Raw genomic sequence first — 6,063 nt, 5'->3', positions numbered from 1 at the left:
CATTTCAATTGTTTTTTATAGAGTTTGGGCCAGTTTGGTTGGATAATAACCAAACACCAGTTTACAGTTCTTTGTGTCTTCATAGGTCTGGAAGACGTGCAGCATAGTGTACCAAAGCAAGTATAAAATTGAAAAATTTGGTATTGTATCTTGGCTCCATCGTTCGCTAAGTAGGTATTTCTGTCAATCTTCATTGCTTTCATCCATCAAGTGGGAATACTGGCCACTTCATAAAGTGGAGACTTAAATGAAATGAAAGACAAAGAGTTGTTGCAGGAGATCTGCAGATCCATAAGGATGCTAAGTATTTTCTACAGAAAATAAGTTGTGTTTTAGATGACTATTTTTGAATGAACTTAAACATGATTTTGATCAATGATATAAGTAATATAAGGTTAACTAACTTTATGTTCGTATGTATTTTTTTTCAAGTCAACAGCTTTTATTATCATCCGTACACTTCAAAGAAAAAGGAATGCTTCAAATGGGCCAGGGGACTAGGATAAGAAATGCAGGTTTGTGCACCTCACTCCATGTAAACATGGCGGCAGTGCTATCCCCACACCAGGTGCAACAGCTGCACTCATCAGATGCCCCTTTGCAGACAGAGCCCTAGGCACACCTGGCACAGCCTGTGGGGCAGCAGGAACAGCAGCTCTTCTTGCAGGAGATGCATCTGCACTCTTTGCATGTGCAACAGCCAGAGCAGGTGCAGCAGTCACCAGTAGCCCGGGAGCAATTGGGGTTCATTTACAAGCAAAGCAAGTTAAGGTCTCAGGCAAAAGGTGAAGAGGCAGAGGAGCTGCTGGAGAGCATGCTCATTTTTTATGTATTTTCACTCCATGAAAACTGAAAATAAAATTGGGAGGATCTGTATTTGCAGGTAGAAAGCATAAAGAATCTTTATATGTGAAGATACTAGAAGTTGGCGAGATGGTGTCTGGGTCATCAGGCAGCAGCTTAGTGCTTGGCGCTGCTGTTGGCAGCAGCAGAGTGGCAGCAGTAGGAATACTAGCGGGGATGGCTGTCATCATTGTCATGTGTTTCACATGCTTTTTATTTTAATTTTTGTTATACTCTACCACTAAACTATATCCCAAGCCCTTTTTATTTTTTATTTTGAGATAGGATCTTGCTAAATTGCTGAGGCTGCCCTTGAACTTGCAACCCTCCTGCCTCAGTCTCCTGATTCTCTAGGATTACAGGCATGTGCTACTGTGCAGCTTGTTGTGGGCCAGGTTATATGAGCAATGACCAAACAGACTCCATTTTACCCTGAGACTCCATGTCACGTAAGAAATGTGCATCCATGGGAACACCCCACCTCTGTACCCATCAATAGTGGCTTAGCATAGCATGTTTGGCAACACAAAATGGCAATTCTTTTTTTTATGCATATCTTTATTTTATTTATTTATTTATTTATTTTTACGTGGTGCTGAGGATGGAACGCAGTGCCTCACACATGCTAGGCAAGTGCTCTATCACTGAGCTGCTACCCCAGCCCCAAATGACAATTCTTATGCAATATAAAATTGTTTTGTTTCTGGTTCCCATTTTTCTTGATCGCTGAACCCTGTCAGAGAATGACTGTCTAGATGTTAGTGACCATTCAACTAGGGTCACTTTGACCCACTTGCCCTTTTGCTTATGATTTTAGATCTCATGACGTTTGTTTACGGTTTTGAATCATAGCAACAGCCCCTCATGATTAATGTGGTTTTGGACTATAAAAGGTGTACTCAAACCCTGGGAGGAGGTCAAAGGATGTAGACTTGCAGCCTGCCCCTTGGCCCGCCAGCTGGTGGATCCGGAGCGGCCAGCTGAATAGTTTCCACCTCCTGCTTTAAGATGAACTCTTGTGATTTATTGCAATCTCGCCATAACAAGCTCACAGGCATTATTTTTCTTGAACTTCACAGTGGCCTGTGGGGGGGAAATGGCAGCGATCATAAGCCCCATGTTATGGGGAAACATGAAAAGTCAGAGAGGATAACTCTTTTTCCAAGATCTTACAGTTGGAAGTTTTCGTATCTGGAAGGAGAAGTAGGCCTTCCAACTCTGAAAGCATGACTTCGAGAAGCCAGGGAGGGTGGCAATCTAGTATTCCAGAGCTGTTTTCTTCACGTCTAGAGAAAGAAGCACTTCTCAAGTAATGAGCCCTCAGTGGTCTTGCAACGTTGCTGAGCAGTAGAGGCAGTGACATCCCGGGGTACGCACTGTTTGCTGTATTCAGCTTGGGCGAGTAAAGCTACTCTCTGGAAAACAGTCCAGACTTAAGTTAAGACTGCCTTTGCGTGAAACCCATCTCCTTGGGGCTTCTCTGGAAGGTTGTCTAGGCCCTTCGGTGGGGGGCTATAATAGCCAGACTTGAGGGAAGCTTAGCTCTCCAGAAAGGACACTGCTATTGGGGCAGGGCTTCTGGTCCCAGGGAAAGATCTGTGCCTGGTTCCATCACCTCAAGTAAAACGCACCCATTGGACTTGCTCTCGGGGCCCCTCCAGCTCCTATGTTTTGTAATTCTGACACATGATACCATTGAGGCCTGCAGCTGTCCAGGGGCCCCTGTAAGCCCCCCATGGGTAGGGCTGCGGCCGGCCACCTGCTCTGTGCTCAAAGACAAGTGAAGGCACAGCCCAGGCAAGAGTGAGTACCAGAGGGAATGCCATGTCATCTGATCCATAGCTGTTTAATCCTTTGACAATGCGCTCTGGGGACATGTCCGTGAAGGACGTCACCGAGGTGGGGGAAGAATACGGCCTGTTGTCTGGGCCCAGGACACAAAGGGCCATCTGTATGCACGTGGGCACTCCCGACCCGGGCTGGATCAGCTGCTCTTGTTTCCTCTTCTCCGTCACAATACAACCACAGAGCTGCAGTCTGCCCTTCAACCCCCGTCCCAGGAGAACTGGGCAACAGGAATTTTGCCCACTGGGTGCCCGCTGAGCATGGCCAGCAATGCCAGCCTCCCGGCCCACTTGGCTCCTGGTGAGTCTTAGAATTTCAATACCCTGCTTTCCCCTGCCCTCATTTGCTGACCTCTCGTCTCCCCTTTCTCTCGCCCTCCCAGGCACACGTGTGAGTGGCAGATCCAGGGTGATCTGGCCCCTGCAGATCACCAGGGAGCCAAGCCTGAAAGCTTGAGGGATTACCCACTAGGTGGTGGCCAGTCATGGCTCAGGGTCGCGGAGCAGCAGTCGCCCTGGCCCGCCACCCTGATCCTAGGAATCCAGGCAAGGGATATTCTACTAAATAGTCCTAAAGGAGCCAGTGTGACATCAGGATCAGAAGGCCTGGGACTGCAATGTTCTGCATTACAGAAGTAGAATAGGCAACATGGTTCTTACCCCTGTGATTTAAAGTGGGGATAATAGTTCTTACCCCATAGGGCTGTGGAGAGCCTCAGGCAGCGCTCAGCAAGGGCGAGACGTATGGAAACCCCAACTCGGCTCACACTCCGTGCATCAGCCACCGACACTGTGCGTTTGTTTACTAAATATTGAGTGCCTTCCATGTGTCAGACACTGTGCTGGACCCTTGGGACACATCAGGAAACAAAACAAACAAAACTCCCTGCTATGACACAAGGTAACTTCCAACGGGGGAGACGTACCAAAAGCAATAAATGTGTTCAATAAGGAGGGCATATCATCTCTTTGGAAGGTGATCAGGGCTGGGGGGGGGGAGTCCAACAGGGTAAGAGGAACCAAAGGTGGGAGGGAAGAGAAAGGGGTCAGGTATGTCATGCCCTTGTGACAGTTTGCTAAGGCTGCCTATCAAAGCACCAAAAACCCCAGCGCTTCAATTATAGGAATGGGTTGAGTTCTAGCAACTGGCGGTCCTTCTAGGGTATCAGTTCCCTGAATCCTCCCAAAGGCTTCTTTTCCTAATTCCTCTGCAGGAAGGTGTGATCTGAATGCCCTTCTTTTTTTTCACCTCCCCCCCACGGATTGCCAGCTTCCCTGGCTGGGCTCCCAGGGGCTTTTCCTGCCTGTCACCTGTCCCTTCTTTCTTTCATCACCCCAGGCTCCTCAGGCCTCAGAGATTCCTTGTCTTATCCTGGCTTATCTGCAGCATTCCTGGTGGGTCAGTGTGTATCTTACAGCCCCGCCGTCCTACCCTGGGAGTCGGGGACATTTCTGTTGGTTGCCTTATCTCTATCCTCCTGACCTCAGAGGCCTTTTCTGCCTTGGGGTTTGTTCCATCTAAGTTGCTTGGCTCTGCCTTGGACTCAGCGAAGCCCAGCCCACTCCTTCTCTGGATGGGGGTCTGTAGAAGAATCACTTCTAAAAATCCATCCGGTTTGTTGTGAAAAACCAATAATAACGCCCAGGGTTAGTGATGGTACCCCTGTGCCTAGTCATCGTGCACAGTGTTATATTTATTTAGGAAAGAAATTGGCAATGCCTATAAAGTGTGGGGAGATCTAAGTGTGTTTATACCTTTGGGTATATGTGCCAGGCATCATTAAGTTCTTTATATTTATTATTTCACATTTGAGAATTTAGCTTAAGAAAATAAACTTGAGTAAGAAAAAATGTCTCAGAAGAATGAAAAACATACATCGTAGAAATTTGTAATACAGCACTTTACAATGGCAGCGATATTAGTCAATATTTGTCAGTTATTTATTATGTGCCAGGCATCATTAAGTTCTTTATATTTATGATTTCATCTAATTCTCACCACATCTCTATGAGATAGGAACAATAATTATCAGGTGGGAGTTGGAATTATCATATAATTCATGTAATTTCCTCCAGGCTCTTAGTAAGTGGGAGGGCTGCTGAAGTTGGCTTGGTGTGGGTTGGGGACTGCTCTGCAGCTAGGTGAATTCCCTTGATCTTGTACACAACCATTTCCTGCTCCCCTCCAGGTAATGAGAATACAGCAGTATATACGCTATAGCATCGCCAGTCAATCACAGAATCACCACTGAGCAGTGCTCCCTGTCTTCCTTAAAAAGTGGCATTTGCCAGGAATGGTGGTGCATGCCTGTAATCCCAGTGGCTTGGGAGGCTGAGTCAGGAGGATCATGAGTTCAAAGCCAGTCTCAGCAACTTAGTGAAGCCCTAAGCAACTCAGTGAGACCCTGTATCTAAATAAAATATAAAAAAGGGGCTCAGTGGTTAAGCACCTTGGGTTCAATCCCTGATACCAAAAAAAAAAAAAAAAGAGTTGGGTTTGTGAATGTGACAGGCTTTAAGCATATTGGTTTAATTTTTGTAATTGAAAACTTTGGGGAGGAAATTTCACTCATTCCATTTCCTTATTCAAACCTTCAAGATCTTCTGGAACTCCATCCTTTCCTCTAACAGAGTAACACTCCCTCTAGTTCTTTTACTGCAAATCCCATAAGACAAGCTCTAAGTTTTCACTCCTGATGTTGTGTAGCTCAGGGCCAAGCAGGGCAGTGCCAAGGGACCCTGTCTAGGGTAGGATAATTGTGCTAAAACTCTTCTAATTCCAACCATGTTGGTGCATACCTCTAATACCAGCAGATTAGGAGGCCAAGGCAGGAGGATTGCAAGTTCAAAGCCAGCCTCAGCAACTTAGTGAGGTCCTAAGCAATTGAGCAAGACCCTATCTCAAAATAAAAAAAGAACTGAGGATAGGGCTTAGTGGTTAAGTGCCCCTGGGTTCAATCTCCGGGACCAAACCAAACAGAACAAACAAAAAAAAAAACACACCAGCTTTTTTTTTTTTTAATTTAAAAAGGAATCTCTCATATACTAAACCACAAACTGAGCTTTTATCAGCCATCGCCTGAGTACTTGGTTGATTCTTCAGCACACTGCCCCAGTTTCCTCACCTTAAACAGGTGTGATCATCTGACTTCACAGAATTGCTATGAAGATGACGGATAAGGAGGTGGCAGTGCCTCCTCCAGAGAGGTGGCCCTCAATGCATGTTCATTCCTCATCCATTCAGGGCAGCTTCTCCTCCTCCATTGTTCATTCAACACATTTCCAGCAGTGTGGATGCAGAACTGGACCAGTCCCGGTCCTCTCCCCTATTCCTGAGCAAGCGCTGCGGGCTGATCAGTGTGGGAAGCCCAGACAG

At 46.4% G+C, this 6,063-nt stretch overlaps 1 pseudogene; it reads right to left on the bottom strand.

The window, feature by feature from the left end:
• Positions 1–480: 480 nt before the first annotated feature.
• On the bottom strand, positions 481–750 carry LOC114096702 (metallothionein-2 pseudogene; annotated as a pseudogene).
• Between the last annotated feature and the right edge of the window lie 5,313 nt (positions 751–6,063).

Source organism: Marmota flaviventris, chromosome 10 (assembly GCF_047511675.1).
Source record: "Marmota flaviventris isolate mMarFla1 chromosome 10, mMarFla1.hap1, whole genome shotgun sequence".
Lineage (NCBI taxonomy): Eukaryota > Metazoa > Chordata > Mammalia > Rodentia > Sciuridae > Marmota > Marmota flaviventris.
Note: the sequence above shows the minus strand (reverse complement) of the source record. Positions and strands in the feature narration are given on the sequence as shown.